This window comes from Danio rerio, chromosome 9 (genome assembly GCF_052040795.2).
Source record: "Danio rerio strain M-AB ecotype USA chromosome 9, GRCz13ab, whole genome shotgun sequence".
Taxonomy (NCBI): Eukaryota; Metazoa; Chordata; class Actinopteri; order Cypriniformes; family Danionidae; genus Danio; species Danio rerio.
The window spans coordinates 47,667,515-47,685,723 of record NC_141029.1 but is presented as its reverse complement, the minus strand read 5'-3'; the positions used below and the strand labels follow the sequence as shown (position 1 = coordinate 47,685,723).

Genomic DNA, 18,209 nt, shown 5'->3' with positions numbered 1-18,209 from the left:
TGATGCCATACAAAAACCTATTTGTAATTTTTTTTTATCTTACTGGCTTTGTTTTGATTTAGTAACATTTAACAATTCTAAACAATTTGCTAGCTGAAAATGTGTTAACATTTACTCAAGTTGGTACACAGATCATATTTTTCACCAGTCAGTAGTGAAAATGATCTAAACCTGCTTTTTCTCCAGTGTCTTTATTCTTTGTCTGGCCTTAAATATGAACACTAACATTAATGTCTACTGTAATATTATCTTGTTTTTGATCCTGGGGTCTTCCGAGTTATGCTATATTATTCTAACGTTCAACAAGTGTTTTGTCATATAAAACCGCTGCACTTGTGATCTCCATCTCCATGCTGGAGCATTACCTTACAATCATGTCATCTGTTGTTATTAAGTCGGAGCCGGATCAAAGTCTTTGTATCTTGTCAAGACTAAAAGTTTTTGATGTGAACCATGGGTTTTTTTGCAATCAGCCAGTCTGAGGATAAGAAGGCCTACATTTATGACAAATGCAAACACACACACACACACACACACACACACACACACACACACACACACACACACACACACACACACACACACACACCACCTGAAATTGTCATTTGAGAGTCTTCTGGGAGTTTCACCCACATACAGAAGAATATTAAAAGCATTGACCTCGGCCTGGCCTCGCTTCCCCCTAAACCTTCACCAAACTCTGCTCTCTTGCGTCCCGTTCTGCTTCTGAGGGCCGTATTTCTAACCTAAATGATCTTGTATGGAAATGCGTCTGTCTGAAGTAGCAGACAGGGCTGTGATGTTAAGTGGCTTTGACAGAGCTGAGATTTGAGCGCTCGGTTGAGTCTCAGAGTTTGCCTGCTCTTATATCAGGCGGAGCGTTAATGCCAGAAAATCACGCAAAGATCTTCCATAGATCTTCACACAGGACTCATCTGTGTGGACTGGAAGGACAGCGGCGTTTCACCAGAGCAAGACCGGCAAACAGTCATAGAAGATTATGCATGCAAAAATGTATTTTTCTTCCCCATTATGATGCCCTTGTCTTGTCTTTTCAGACCAGGCAACTTTTTTTATCTTTTATTGTCCAGTTTTGGTGAGCCTGTATGAAGCTGACAGGAGTGGCACCGGTATGGTCTTCTGCTGCTGTAGCCCATCTGCCTCGAGGTTCAACGTCATGTGAGTTCAGAGATGCTCTTCTGCATTCCTCGGTGGTAACAAGTGGTTCTTTAAGTTAGTTGCCTTTCTATCAGCTCGAACCAGTCCGGCCATTCTCCTCTGCAGACCATGCCTCTTTCAAAGTCACTTAAATCCCCTTTCTTCCCCATTCTGATGCTCAGTTTGAACTGCAGCAGATCATCTTGACCATGTCTACATGCCTAAATGCTTTGTGTTGCTGCCATGTGATTGGATTAAATTTGCGTTAATGAGCAGTTGGACAGGTGTACCTAATAAACTGGCCAGTGAGTATGGATAGATAGATAAATAGATAGATAGATAGATAGATAGATAGATAGATAGATAGATAGATAGATAGATAGATAGATAGATGGATGGATGGATGGATGGATGGATGGATGGATGGATGGATGGATGGATAGATAGATAGATAGATAGATAGATAGATAGATAGATAGATAGATAGATAGATAGATAGATAGATAGATAGATAGATAGATAGATAGATAGATAGATAATTAAAAATTCTAATTAAATTAAATTTATTTTTGTGAACAGGTTTAATTCAGGAAATAAACAGTAAAGTAACAGTTTTGAGCCAGTAACCTATAATAAAATGTTAAATGTCTTAATTAATTTTTTATTTATTTAATAGGGCTAAATAATACTTAGAAAAACAAAACAGCAATGCCCATTGGCAGTAACATATAAACATAATTTCAACATAATAGAATTTTATGTAAATCCCAACATAATATTAAGCACTGGCTTATGTTTCGATATGAAAATCTTGTATAAAAAAATTTTACTTTCTTTTTTCAGTTTGAAAAAAAGCATCCTGGGAACTCTAAATGTCCAACTCAGTCAGTTCAAGTTCACATTAAGACGATCAAATTTTAAGTTCACTTTTTTACTAAGTAGACTGACATCTTTAAGTGAAATAAATCTAATTTTATTCAGTCAATCTCACTACTCTATGGACTATTTGGACCACATGTAAAGGTTGGACACCGGACCCAAAAAAACAACTCTATTTCTCAGAGTCTGTATAACCATGCAACATTCCCAGACGCTCAAAGCCCATATAATGTCATTGACTTCAAAAGGGACATGAAAGGTGTAGATATCTTCTCAACTACGTTCATTGCCAGGCTAGAAGGAAAACAGGCCAATCTGGTTCATATTATTTGATAAGCATCCCATTTTCGGAGGTATTTTAATAGCTGAGAACTATTTCTTTTCAAGGCTGGGATGTTAACTCCATACGGCCGCAAAGAGGGCACCGGCACGGCAAAGTTTGCAGGGGTCACTGTATCTTTTATTATGTAACGACACCACTCAGCAGGAAACCTGGTTGACGCTTTATGCCGCTGTGATGGCCGGGCAGGATCAGCTTTTTTCTCCTGGTTTTCATTATGTTCTTCTTCCAGATCTCCGTATGGGGGTCAGTGACAGATATGCACGTCTGAAAAGATGAAAAAAAGGATTTCTGAAATCGTACATCTTAAGAAATGCTGCCTAAAACATATGTCGAGTGTAAGTAATGTCAGCATTTATTTCAGTCATAAATGTTTCTCTTTCAAATTAATAACATTTAAAAATTTCAGTTTTTAGTTTTTAAAATACACTACTACCAAAAAAATCCCAGGCAATCCCAGTAGTAAGAGCAACAAATACTTGACTACTTAACTTGACTTCTAGTTGATCATATAGAAAAGTAGCAGAAGGTCGATTTTTCCGATGAATCATCTGTTGAACTGCATCCCAATCATCATAAATACTGCAGAAGACCTATTGGAATTCGCATGGAACCAAGATTCTCATTGAAATCAGTCAAGTTTGGTAAAAAAAAAAGAAAAAAAAAACATGGTTTGGAGTTACATTCAGTGTGGGGGCGTGCGAGAGATCTGCAGAATGAATGGCAACATCAACAGCCTGAGGTATCAAGACATTTGTGCTGCCCATTACATTACAAACCCCAGGAGAGGGCAAATTCTTCAGCAGGATAGCGCTCCTCATACTTCAGCCTCCACATCAAAGTTCCTAAAAGCAAAGAAACTCAAGGTGCTGCAGTATTGGCCAGCCCAGTCACCCGACATGAACATTATTGAGCATGTCTGGGGTAAGATGAAGGAGGAGGCATTGAAGATGAATCCAAAGAATCTTGAAGAACTCTAGGAGTCCTGCAAGAACACTTTCTTTGCCATTCCAGATGACTTTATTATTAAGTTATTTGAGTCATTGCAGAGATGTATGGATGCAGTCCTCCAAGCTCGTAGGAGTCATACACAATATTAACTCTTTCTCCACTGCACCATGGGTTTATATTCAATACTATATGTTATTTCTGTTGAGTGAAAAGACTTTTGTCTAAGCAAAGTCAGACCTTACTGGCCTAAATAAATCATCAAAAATCAAGGAATGATCATATTATATTTTGGTAAAATATGAAAGCACAATCTAGAAGCCTTTGCCTTTCATATAAGCCACTTCTGATGCCAAGTGATCAACTAGAAGTCAATGTATTATTGGTTGCTCCTAAAACTTTAATAAGCCACAAGACTTTTGTCAGGTAGTGTAGTCATTTTAGAATTTTTTGGAAATAATAACTCAAATATTTTATTGAATAAAACTTCAAAATATGCTTTAAATAAAAACAGTGGTGCGTTGAACATACTGTTCTGATGACGCAAGAGTTTGAAACTATGGCAGTGTCACTGACTCGGTCCCAGTCACTCCCCTCGCTGGCCAGCAGAGGCCACCATCTCCGGACTTCTAAGCATTACATCATCCACTTACACTGATCCAGCACACCTGAACTGAATCCCGCTAATGATCCACGTACCCTTTATAAGCCGCACTCAAACACTCAGTCTTTGCGAAGTCTTGTTCAGCCCTGGCCAGCATTACTGAGTGTTCTATCCAGCCTGATCTCCTGTGTATAACTCCAGCCCGTTTCTGACTCTGCTCTGCCTTCTGCCTGCCCACGACTTAGCCTGTTACACGGACTCTGATACTCGCTGCCTGCCCTCGACCCAAGCCTGTTACACGGACTCTGAATCACGCCGCCTGCCTCTGACCCATGCCTGGTAAATCACTTTGTGTCTGTCAGCCGCCAGCCCTAAGACCTCTATTACTGTTATTGTTGTATGTTCGCACCTTTGTGCGTGTTGATTGTTTGAGTGAAAGTGTGACTAATAAATACTGCATAATGGATCCCTCCGTGTCAGTCTCCCCGTTACAGGCAGCTGAGAAGTCCATAATTTGTGTTCTTATTGAAGTATTTTCGTAGCCGGAAAAAAATCTGTATAAACATGTTTTTAATACTGCAAAACACACTCTGATCACTGTCCTAGCCATCAAGCAAAAAAAAAAGGACAACCCACTTGAGTTAAAGGAAGTGAAAAATAATTATTGTGATCCAACATTTGTCTTTTAGGATAAAAGGATAAAAATTTCAGATGAAGCCAGGATAATCCACTTATCTTACCACTTACAGTGGTTATATTGACAGAAGTTAGCTGATTTTTAGGCACTGTAATATCATTGCACCTGCTGCAGCCATGGTATGGCAGCAAAGTCTCTTATCACGCCAGAATGAGAGTGTAGCGGCTAGAAAATAGCAACTTTTCCAACCCAGGCTCATTATTATTACGTACCCCTGTGTACATTTCTGAAGAGCGCCATATTTTATTTTTTCGCAAATCCACCAGAGGCTGCTGTGCATGCTCTTTGACTCACCTTTAAAGTCTGCATTCTTCAGAGAATGCAGCCTCTGAAATGAGACGCAGCAAGAGCATACTGGAAGTTTTATTTCAGTATGTTGATGTACTTTCAAATGAAATGGAATATTGAGTAGGGGGCGGGGCTTTTTTTTTATACATTCCCTAGTAGCGAACGTTAAGAGGGGCGTGGTTAAGAATATTGTAGGACTGCCACTAAAGCGAATAATTAGATTTTGACTAAAGATTTTCAGTGCATTATCTTTGCTCAGACTACTTGTTCAGCTAGAGAACAAAAAAATCTACATAATCGATTTGTTGGGACAACATGAAGAAAACATTAAGTTAACATTAGTTTCTACACATTTAAGTGGATTGAACTTAAAACAATTAAGTTGTCCCTAAAGAAAAAAAAGGGTAAAAAAAAAAGTGAGTAACACTTGAAAATAGACCTCAAATCAATTTCCAAACTGATAAAAAGATGTCACTTGATGAGGTTACAGGGATGTCATGTGACGAGCAGAATCCAGCACACCATCATTTATTCATTTATTATTCTTCACCTTAGTCCCTTTATTCATCAGGTGTTGCCTCAGCAGAATGAACCGCCAACTTATCCAGCATGTTTCACAAAGCTTCCAGCTATAACCCAGTACTGAGAAACATCCATACACACTAATTCACACACATACACATGTGGCCAATTTAGTTTATTCAATTCATGTCTTTGGACTGTAGGGGGAAATCGGAGCACCCGGAGGAAACTCACGTGAACATGGGGAGAACATGCAAACTCCATACAGAAATGCCAACTGACCCAGCCGAGACTCGAGCCAGCGACCTTCTTGCTGTGAGGCGACAGTGCTAACCACTGAGCCACTATATCGACTGCACACCATCATAATATTGCCTATTGTTTCCCTTACCATTTACAAACCCTATGAGGCAGCATAAAGTGCACAGATATCATTGCCAAGTATACTGTCACAATCACATGAGGCCTTGTCTAAACTCCCGCACTCCTTCTGCTGGATCCGGGATCCATAGTGCTGTGGTGGCAGCCATCAAAACATATCAGCGTCAACCGCACCGCTCTGACCATGGACCATCTTCATTACAGTCAAACGCCTGGCTTTTCTCATCCGCTTTAATGCACAAGGCTTCTTTCAGCATATACTGTCACAACAGGTCAGAAGATCAGCCTACAGCGCTGTTGTGCTCAGGGACAAACCACAGACCAAACGCGAGTCTTATTTTTTGCTCCAGATCATAAGTCTTTGGATCATTTACCGACATCAGAGTTTGTTTGCCAGATGAGTTATTGACTTACCCCACGGGTATGTCTTCTGTGGTAATTACAAAGCCTTTGTGTGCGTGGAAACTATCACACAGCGACTCTTTTGTGCGTTTCAGCAGGAATCGAGAGCTTGGGAAATAAACTTCTCAGGCGGCTTTACAATACGACAGCTCTGGAATATGTATCGCCCATTACGATAATGTGTTTTTGTTGAACAGAGGGTTCGAAGATTCATTGTCTTCTTTTGTGGAGAGTTAGTCACTGTGCGGTCTGTGCAACAAAACACTCAATATATCTTTGATGCTTTGTAAAACTAGCAGTGGATCTTCACTTTAGACATTAATATTATAGATTTTGCATTAATGTTTATTTAAATGAGTCCTTGATTATGATTTCACTTTGTTTTAAGTTGCTGTTTAGTAGCTAAGTCATTTGAAATGTGTATTTTTATTCGTTTTTTTTTTGTGTAATGGGTGACACGTGTCGCAGTAGGTAGTGCTGTCGCTTTACAGCAAGAAGGTTGCTGGTTCAAGCTTCGGCTGGGTCAGTTGGCATTTTCTGCGTGGAGTTTGCATGTTCTTCCTGCATTCGCGTGGGTTCCTCCGGGTGCTCCGGTTTCCCCCACATGTCTAAAGACATGCAGTACAGGTGAATTGGGTAAGCTAAAATTGTCTGTAGTTTATGTGTGTGAATGAGAGTGTATGAGTGTTTCCCAGAGAGGGGTTGCAGCCGGAAGAGCATCCGCTGTGTAAAATATGTACTGGAAAATTAGCGGTTCATTCCGCTGTGGTGACCCCAGATTAATAAAAGGACTAAGCCGAAAATAAATGAATGAATGTTTGGTGTAATCTGAAACAAAACACGAAGAGAGTGTGCGACATAGTGTAGCTCCTCCCCTTTTAAAAAAAACGATCTGGCAGTGAGAGTGATCGAGCTCAAGCACATTGAATGTGAAGCCTCTTGAAGAGGATGGGGCATGTCAGATACAAGAGAGCATTTGACTGGTCAAGATTTGATAAGAAACTGTAGAATGCAACCCAGGCTCATTCTGAAACTGTAACTCTGTATACATTTCTGGAGAGCGCCAAATAGGTCCCAGGAGCTACATTTTTTGCAGCTTTTGTTTTCGTAAATCCACCAGAGGCCGCTGTGTATGCTTTTTTTCTTTTAGATCTCAAATTTCTCTCACAAGTGCCATTTGCGCCTGCTGTTCTCCCATAAATCCACCTGAGACCGCTGTTGACTGACTGAATGACTGACCAACTGACTGACCCACATTCTCACCCTGTAATTTACTTGCTTATTTTATGTTTTGACTTCTGTTTTTGTCTTACCCACTTTCCGGAACCGTTCTTTGCCAAGCTCGAACCCCGTCTTCATGGTCACCTCCTCTCTACTTCTCAAGTCTGGAAGGGTATCTGTTGCATAAAACATGTGTCAGAGTAGTTGGTGGTTCATTCTGCTGTGGCGACCCCTGATAGATCTAACACAGACTCATTCTAAAAACATAGCCCTATATTCGTTACTGGAGATCGCAAATTATGTAGACAAAAGTACGTATGGCATCGTTTAATTTTTAAAACGAATGCTAAGGTGCGGTATGACGTCATTCCTTTTCACGCTTACCAGCTGACCGATTACCTTCGTATAGACAGCTTAGTTCACCATGTATGTTGGCAGACTTGAGATGCAGAAAGGAGTTGACCACAAAACCAGGTCTGACAAAGATCGGTACTAGAAAGTGGGTAAGACCAAAACAGAAGCCAAAAAATTAAATAAACAAGATAATAACTTGTGGTAAAATCTGCAAACGTGGTAAAAATCAGGGATTTTCTTTTCCTGGATTGCTTTTTAAAACTGTTTGTTGGGTTTAGGGAAGTGGGTGAGCGGGAAAATCAGAGCTTTTGAAAACACTATTGGTTGGGTTCATGGAAGAAGGAGGGTCAGTCAGTCAGTCAGTTGACAGCGGCCTCTGGTGGATTTAAGCAAGAAGTGATCAGCACTTGTGAGAGAAATTTGAGATCTTAAAAAGCATACACAGAGGCCCCTGATGGATTTGTAAAAAAAAAAAAAAAAAAGCATAAAAAAAAACAACCTTCTGGGATGGATTTGGCGATCTCTAGAAACGTATATTGCAGTACGTTTACAGAATGAGCTTGGGTTGGATAAATCAGGCACTAAGACAAAGGAAATTGAAGTAATAAATGAACATTGTTTAATGCGCAGGTAGTTCCAGTCAGATTTGATCCCCATCGAAATAAATGCACTTTGATCAAACATTAATCGTAACCAAATTAACTAAGTGAAATTTGCTGGAGCCGTCATTACTCTCAAAAACACAGATAGACTATGTACTTTACCAGGAACTGATGAAGCTCAACCAACTCACAAACATACCATACCATACACAGCAAATGCACTATATAAATACACATTACATTACATTAAATCACAGTAGAGTATTTTTAATGAGATGGCGATAATTTACTTATAAATAAACCATGTCTAATCATGGTAGAATTCCCATTTGTGAGATTTTGTAAAATTAATCTGGGTGTTAAGTTTATAGAGCTCTGTGATTTCCACGATGTGGAAATTGTGGATGGAATCGCAGAATACAGTCATAAAAACAGAATTTACCATATTGCACAACTTGGATTGAATTTTTGATTAATAAATCAAAAGAAGGAATCACATTCATATGTGGGCTAGTGTCTGTGAATGTTAGAGTCACCAAAAAAAAGAAAAGAAAAAAAAACTGGCTGCATGACATTGGAAAAAAAAGCTGAAGTAAAACTGACAATTGGCAATTTCCCCCTGTGGTACATAATGTGATATGAAAATTTCACCAGATGACTTGAATAGCTGGAATAATGGAAAGAATGCACTATTTCTCCAATGACTGGTGTGATTATTCTGAAGAAAAGTGCATCTGTAAAATATAATAAACAAATTACAAACACAGATAATGTGCTTTTTTCTGTTAAAGTGAAGATTCATTGTCTCCTTTTGGGGAAAGTTAGTCATTATGCGGTCTGTCCAAAACCCCCAAAAAACTCAACATCTTTGATGCTTTTTACAAAACTATCCATGGATTTTCACTTAAGAAGTCCATTTGTTTTCCTTTTACAAACACGATGTATTGTGAAACTCATTCAATCGAGTGCAAAACGATGGCGTTTGCGAATTACGAGCAGAGATGCATCACCCTTCAAATATGCACTGCGTGCAAAGTGTAACTCCGCTCCAGATTTACCCAGAATCTTCTGACGACGCGTGGCGGATGTCCGTGTGATGGAAAAAAAGACCTCTCCCTTCGCTAGGATAATGCCTGTCTGCTCAGCTGTGAGGCTCAATGGAGCGGCTCATGTCAGTTATTTTGCAGCTGTGTGTTGAGTGATATTCTTCACAACGGTCACCAAATGTTGCTGCCCAAGCAGCGACGCCTTGAGAGCATTACAGACTTCCTGGTGGCCTGCGTTTTATAATGGTTTATACCAACATCTGTCTCAGAGACCCCCATCTACACACGCATAAACACACACATCCATTTGAAGTCAGAATTATTAGCCTTCCTGAATTATTAGCCGCCCTGGATATATTTTTTCTCCAATTTCTGTTTAATTAAGAGAAGATTTTTTTAACGCATTTTTAAACATAATAGTTTTAACAACTGATTTCTAATAAATTATTTTTTTTTAGCTTTGCCATGATGACAGTACATAATATTTTACTAGATATTTTTTTAAACATACTTGTGTGACTGGTCTTCCATTTACTCTGTGTTGTATGTCAGGCTAAATACAGAACTTTATTCATTCATTCATTTTCTTTTCGGCTTAGTCCCTTCAATAATCCGGGTTGGCCACAGCAGAATGAACCGCCAACTTATCCAGCACATTTTAAGCAGCGGATGTCCTTCCAGCTGCAACCCATCTCTGGGAAACATCCACACACACACTCATTCACACACATACACTACAGACAATTTAGCCAACCCAATTCACCTGTACCACATGTCTTTGGACTGTGGGGGAAACCGGAGCACCCAAAGGAAACCCACGCGAATGCAGGGAGAACATGCAAACTCCACAAAGAAACGCCAACTGACCCAGCCAAGCATGAACCAGCAATCTTCTTGCTGTAAGGCGACAGCACTACCTACTGCGCCACTGCGTTGCCAATACAGAACTTCTTAAGTTACTTCCGAAGTAAACACAAAAACAAACACACAATATCAACAAGTGAGGGACAAAGTACCACAACTAGCAAAATGCATTAAAGGGAGTTTTTTTAACAAAGATAGTGATGATAATAAGTGCAAAAATATGTATATAGAAGGAATAATAAATATTTACAAGACTATACTGAAAATTACAGACAACAAATGGGACACAAAATGTTTGAACAGGTAGGTGGGAGAGTTGGAGAGATGGGACACAGGTGGCATTCTACTGGCCCAACCTATACCCCAACTATCTAAAAGAAAAATATATCAGTTATTGAAAAGAAAATCTTTGCATCTATTACGCGCTACCTAACCTACACTGATATACGAGAAAAAAAAAAAAAAAAACAGCGGGTGGAGCACACCCCTTACCTAGTGTGTCTAACAAAATAATGATATTTTTAAGCAAACACAATGTGTGTCGCATGACATTTTTACCTGCCCCACTTTCCAACCTCAGGTGTGCGTAAATGATGGTAGACAAATGGAGAATACACAAATAACAGTGGACATGTACCAGACTGTAACACACTGAAAACAGATTGCAAATTTACTGACACACAGCACAACACAACACAACACAACACAGCACAACACAACACAACACAACACAGCACAGCACAACACAACACAACACAACACAACACAACACAACACAACACAACACAGCACAGCACAACACAACACAACACAACACAACACAGTCAGAAATTCAAGTGTCCCAGGCCTTGCGAGTAGCGTCCTGTCACCGCTTTTATGCCACGGTGGCAGCGGCTTGATTGGAGACCGTGTGATGACGTCAGGGGGGACACGGCAAACAGCTGGGCAGCGGTAGCCAATCGGGGCCACTGTAGGTAACTGTACAGTTTGGTACAGTTACGGTTGTTTCTCCACTAAGCCTGGAACATTGTGGAGGACGATTAAAAACAGTTGTCAGCCTGGATTATCTGCATGGTTAGACAACCTTGTTGAACAGGAACGGATTGGCTAATCGGGAGGACCAGGAGAATTTCCGGTGGGCCGGTCTGTTTATTTGGCCGCGAGGGTCGGTGTCCCTAGCTGCTTGCACTTTCAGCAGTCGCACTTTTTTCATTTATTAATTTATTTGGCAATAGCCTCACTCCTTTTATTCATTATTTTGCCACAGCTCTAATCTTTTTATTTATTTTCTGGCAGGCCCAAGAGCAAAATGCAGCCTGCAGGTTAATGATGACGTAACTATCATTCGACACCAAACAGCGGCGCCTAAGTGAAAATAAGAATTCGAATAACTAATATTAATGAATATTACACCTGCTCAATGAAAATCAGATGATTCACTACATTAAAAAATCTGACATAACTCGATCAGACACCTAAAACCAGCAAGCCAGCCGGCAGCAAGCCAGCCGGGTCCCGAGTTTGTTTCATATACAGCTATATTGCACTGCTACCCGTTAATATTGCTCATATAATACAGCACCTGTTAAACGATTCAGCTTAAAGTGACATTTAAAGACTTAAATAAGTTACAAGTTAGAGTAATTCGGCAAGTCATTGTTTAAGGACAGTTTGTTCTGTAGACAATAAACAAAAATATAGCTTAAAGGGGCTCATAATGTTGACCTTAAAATGGTTTTAAAATAATTAAAACTGCTTTTATTCTATCCAAAATAAAAAAATAAGTCTTTCTCCAGAAGAACAAAATATTATAGGAAATACCATGAAAATTTCCTTGCTCTGTTAAACTTAATTTGGGAAATATTTGAGAAAGAAATCAAAATTCAAATAACGGCTAATAATTTGACTTCATCTGTATGTATTTCCCCAAAGACTTGATAGCAGCAAGTTATGAAAAGGCATTCGCTCTGATGGAAAGAGAGAGAGACGAGGCCTGCCAACAGCGTCTGCTCCATCAATCCGTTGCAGGCACGCGTTTGCCAGTGATCCGTTCCATGAGATATGTAGTCGGGATGTGGGATTTCTTTTTTTTTTATGAAAGGCTCTTTACCCAGAAGGAATGGATTTGCAGGCCTGCTTTGATCCCTCCTTTATGATTCTTTTATTTGTTTTAGCCACATCCCCTCTCTAAGCCGCACTTGGTGAAATGTGCTTTGAATTAGGAGTTTTGGGGAGGGGGGGGGTGACCTGCGGATTTCTCACTCCACCGCAGGAGGCAATGTGGTGGGCCGGGGTGCAACTGATCACCACCCTACACTGATAAACACTGTGCTTTTTTTTTCTGTTAACATCATATGTGATATTTTATGCTGACACTGTATTTATATGGGAAATCTCATATATTTATTGCTATTTATAAACACTATATTTAAGCCTCTGGGGCAGTTTGTGTGGCACTCAAAAATATTTTACATTTTTTAGGCTATAAACATGATATTTTAGCCTTTGATGCTGTTTATGTGGAGATCAAAAAAGTGACAAAACCATTTTGTTTCTTACTATTCTAAAGAAATTTAAAAAAAAACATTTTTTTGTTGTTTTTTTCCAGTTGTTTTGTTATATTTTTACTTAAAATGAAAATGATATCATACCAGCAAATGTAAAACAATATGTTTCTGCTGTTTTTTAAGACTTGATTATTATAAAATGTAAAAAGCAATATTTGATTGATGTTTAACATATATATGATATTTAACAAAATGTAACATATATTTAATATGTTTTCATTCAAATAAACGTAGCTGCATGATGCAGACATTTATGTTTATTTTTTCATCGGATCTGCAAATGTTATATAAAAAAAGAAGTAAAACAATGGACCTGAAATTACAGAAATTTACCGTAAAATAATGGACGTTAAATTACAGAAATTTACCATATAATAATGGACATTAAATTACAAAATTTAAATGTAAAATAATGGACATTAAATTACAGAAATTAATGCTAAAATAATAGATGTTAAATGACAGAAATCAACCATAAAACAACAGCCATTTAATTACAGAAATGTACGGTAAAATAATGGATGTTAATATACAGAACTTTACCGTAAAATAATGGATGTTAAATTACAGAAATTAAATTAAATATAAAATAATGGATGTTAAATTACAGAAATTTACCATAAAATAATGGACGTTAAATTACAGAAATTAAATGTAAAATAATGGACGTTAAATTACATAAATTAAATGTAAAATAATGGACGTTAAACTAAAGAAATTTATTGTTAAATAATAGATGTTAAATGACAGAAATCTACCATAAAATATCAGCCATTAAAATACAGAAATTTACCATAAAAAAAAGGATGTTAAATTCCAGAAATTATCTGTGAAATAATGGATGTTAAATGACAGAAATTTACCGTAAAATAAAGGATGTTAAATTACAGAATTTTACTGTAAAATACTGGACATTAATTTACAGAAATTTGCTATAAAATAATGGACGTTAAACTATAGAAATTTACTGTAAAATAACAGACATTAAATTACAGAAATTTACCATAAAATAACAGTCATTAAATTACAGAAATTTACCATAAAATAACAGTTATTAAATTACAGAAATTTACCATAAAATAACAGTTATTAAATTACAGAAATTTACCATAAAATAATGGTCGCTAAATTACAGAAATTTACCATACAATAATGATTGGTAAATTACAGAAGATTACCTTAAAATAATGGATGTTACATAACAGAAATTAAATGTAAAATAATGGATGTTGAATTACAAAAATTAAATGTAAAACAATGGAACTCAAATTTTAGAAATTTACCGTAAAATAATGGACGTTAAATTACAAAAATTTATCGTAAAATAACAGCCGATAAATTACAAACATTAATCATAAAATATTGGATATTAAATTAAAGAAATTATTGGTAAAAAAAAAAACAGCCGTTAAATTACAGAAATTTATCATAAAATGATGGATGTTAAATTACCAAAATATCCTTCAATTAAAATTTCCAGCCAATTACTGTAATTTAACATCTGTTATTTTATGGCAAATTTCTGTCATTTAAGGACCACTATTTTACAATAAATTTCTGTAAATTTCCCCAACTGCCGGAAAAAAGTAAAATAACATTTTTTTTTTTTTTTTACAGTGTACATATACAACCCACCGCATAAACTTGGGGGAAATAAACATTTCTTTTTATTAAACAACATAATATTTGCTTTGGAACTGTATTATATATTTTTTAAATCAAACACTTTTCCTCTCAAAGAAACCCAAGTGTTAAAGCACTTGTTGTCTATGAAGAACCTCAAGAGCCACACTGATGGACCAGTAGGCGTACATAAAAGCCCAAGTTTTGAAAACACTTCATTAAAAGTGGTGTTCAGTTCATGCCCCTGTTTGACACGTGTCAGGCCTGTTTGTGATCATTCACATCTTAGGAAGTGGTTTGCCATCAGACACGCATCGCACGTGTGTTTACTCCAAAACTGCCCCGTAAACAAAAATCATCTCTCAGCGGAAGTGAGCCTCTGGTAGATACTGTACAGACTGAAGAAGGAAATAAACAAGCTGCACGTAAACACAGACCAAGAAAATAAACCTTACCGGAGAAAAAACACACTGCATCATAACATCTGCCCTTTGTCTCCGGCTGGCGTCCAGACTGTTGGGTAAATGTGAGCATGTTTCGTCTGGGAAAAAGCCAAGGCCTCGATTGCACGTCTTCAGTTTCCACCGACATCACCGGGAGAGCAATGAAGTCTGAAAAAGACAAAATGCCATGAGAAGAGGCTTTTATCTTGGCCTGCTGAGTCTCCAGGCTTTGATGAAGCAGTGTTTTATGATACTGTCAGGACTCCACATTCTCCAGTGACTAAAATGGAGTTGTTTTAATGGAGGTAGAGCACTTCGGTAAATAAAAACTTAAGTAGGTACTTGTTCTCGATGTGGTTGTACACCCATCAAATCATTAGAGAAAAGTTTATATGAAAGGTTAAAGCAGCCAAAATCAAATCAAAATCTGGATATACCTAGTTGAATGATAAGTGTTCAGAACATGGAAATGACATAACGTGAGCCTCAAACACTAGTGTTTCCTTGATCTCAAAATCCGATTATTGCACACTGAATCCAATATTTTCACATGTTAAAACAAGAATTCGACCTCACGTTGTGTCAGTTGTATTGACACACTGCCTCCGAAACTTTCCAACCCAAGCTCATTCTGAAAACATACCCCTATGTACATTTCTATTGTAAAAGAACAGTCGTTAAATTACAGAAACTTACCGTAAAATAACGGACATTAAATTACAGAAACTTACCGTAAAATAACAGCTATTAAACTACAGAAACTTATCGTAAAAAAAGGATGTTAAATTACAGAAATTTACTGTAAAATAACAGATGTTAAATTACAAAAAACTATCGTAAAATAATAGACGTTAAATAAATAAATTTATTGTAAAATAACAGACATTAAATTACATAAATTTACAGTAAAGTAACAGACGTTAAATAACAGAAACTTATCGTAAAGTAAAGGATGTTAAATTACAGAATTTTTTCCATAAAATAATGGACATTAAATTACAGAAATTTACTGTAAAAAATGGACATTAAATTACAGAAATTTACTGTAAAAAATGGACATTAAATTACAGAAATTTGCTGCAAATAATGGACATTAAATTATGGAAATTTACTGTAAAAAATAACAGCTGTTAAATTACAGAAATTTTCCGTAATCCACAATCAGATTATTGCACACTGAATCCAAAGTTTTCCCGTTAAAACATAAATTCGACTTCACGTTGTGTCAGTTTTATTGACTGCCTCCGAAACTTTATAACCCAACCCAACTGACAGTGATTTTAAAAGCAATCCAGAAAAACAAAAGCTCTTGATTTTTACCACATTTTCAGATTTTACCACATTCTAACCCTGTTATTTACTTGAATATTTTATTTTTTGGCCTGTTTTTGTCTTACCTGCTTTCTGGAACTGTTGTTTGCCATTCTCGAACCCTCTCCTTGCAGTCAACTCATCTCAATTCCTCCGATGTTTTCGTTTTCCCAAATCCACCAGAGGCCATTGTGTATGCTTTTTGAAACCTCAAATTTCTCTCATGAGTGCCATTCACACCTGCTCTTCTCACGTCAATCCACCAGAGGCTCTGTTGACCCTCTTACAACCGAGGGTTAAGGGGAAGGGCTTCAAAATTTACCCCTTAGAATTGGGACAGCACTACAGCACCTGCACACGTCATCACATGTCATCGCAATCTCATGCTTCATATGAGATCAGACGATCGCGACTGCTGTTATTCCAGTTGTGTTATTTTTTGGTATTTATCTTCAGGAAATTACTGAAGGCATATAATATGTCATCATAATGACCTAATGTGGCAGACTTTAACTACTGTGTATTTACACGGTGACCATATTCATATATGTAAACACACGAAAACAACATTAACATTATAGCAGACACTTTAAAAAGCTCATTTTCAGCCACTAGACAATTACTGACAGGGTATTCAAGTGTCATCTAGTGACAGAATGTTGTGGGACTACTGTACAGGAGTTATGATTATGGATTATATGTTTTTTTTTTTAAAGCATGAAGGTAAAACACAAACGCGATTATGAATATATTAAAACATGTGATTGTTTGTCGTACAAATTTGTAATAATGACAAAAATACTGATTTGTGGATCTCCTTACTTCCGGGTTCAACAATACTGCCGTTGTGGCAGATGTATTCTGGGAAATTTTCTTACCCCTTGGTTTCGAGTGTGGTCCTGAAAAATCTTCGTTCGAAGGGCTTTTCACCCCTTCCCCTTAGCCCTACGTCTTCAAGCTAAAGAGAATTGGGACACCCCACCACTTGGCGTGAACGTGCAAAACGATGGGTAGGGGTAAAGGGAAGGGCTAAGGGACAGAACTGGGATTGGGCCTAAAAATGCCTTAAAAGTTTAGTTTACAAAAACAAAAGTTTTGTTTTACCAGTTGTTTTCTAATATAGAACTTAATAATTAATGTTTATGAGTTTCTTTAAACATGCTTTTAAATGATGATTCATGTTTTAACATGAAAATTATTCATTAATCACTTTGCCTTTCCAGTCATATTTCTTTTCATAGACATTGTAATAATAAGGAGTTTTCCAACACTTATGTTTCGTATTGAATTTAAAATATTACTTCTCACCTATAAAGCTCTAAATCAGGGGTCTCAAACTCAATTTACCTGGGGGCCGCAGGAGGCAAAGTCTGGGTGAGGCTGGGCCGCATAAGGGATTTCACAAAAAAAAGTCCTCAAATGTCATTATTAACAGTTTTAATTATTTCTTCTGAACATGAAGTGTCCTGAACATTAATAGAAAGTTCTTCTGAACATGGCATCTTTTGCCTACTTCTTGCTGCCAGAGACTTGACAGCGCTTCTTCTCACAAATCTGAACCACATTTGGCTTTAGAGCGGAAGCAGTTGAGACCCTCAGTATGTCTTGAAGATGATCATCATTAAGTCTAGACACATTTAAAACTTCCATTCCCTCACCTAAAAAAAAGGCGTATATATGTATAAATAAAACACCCCCACCCCACTCCAGTCACATCAGTCTGTACCAGTCTGTATCTACCTATAATATATATAAGATGCAGGCTGTAGCTAGGTAGGTGGCAGGCTGCAGATAGGTAGCTAATAAGTGGCAGGCAGGGGCGGGAACAGCTTACCTTGGTTCTGGCCGGCGCGAGTTCCCTCCTAAACACTTCCCTCCCGTCACAGCGTCTAACAAAGGGGCGGGTGCGTGGTGACGTCACCGGCATCCCCGCCCCTTTGTTTACACGGCGGGCGGGAA

General features: G+C 37.7%; 1 long non-coding RNA gene across 5 annotated transcripts in view; it reads right to left on the bottom strand.

The window, feature by feature from the left end:
• Positions 1 to 1,811: 1,811 nt before the first annotated feature.
• Positions 1,812 to 18,209, bottom strand: part of LOC147835402 (uncharacterized) — a 47,519-nt gene continuing 31,121 nt past the window's right edge. The window contains exons 1-3 of one of the 5 annotated variants that reach the window (XR_015499839.1): positions 14,952 to 15,858; positions 7,533 to 7,616; positions 1,812 to 2,644 (exon numbers count right to left, since the gene is read on the bottom strand). This is a non-coding gene — a long non-coding RNA (uncharacterized LOC147835402). Of the gene's footprint in view, positions 2,645 to 7,532; positions 7,617 to 9,454; positions 9,832 to 14,486; positions 17,091 to 18,209 lie in introns of those variants that run through there. The other 4 variants (XR_015499840.1, XR_015499843.1, XR_015499842.1 and 1 more) reach the window with 4 other exon arrangements.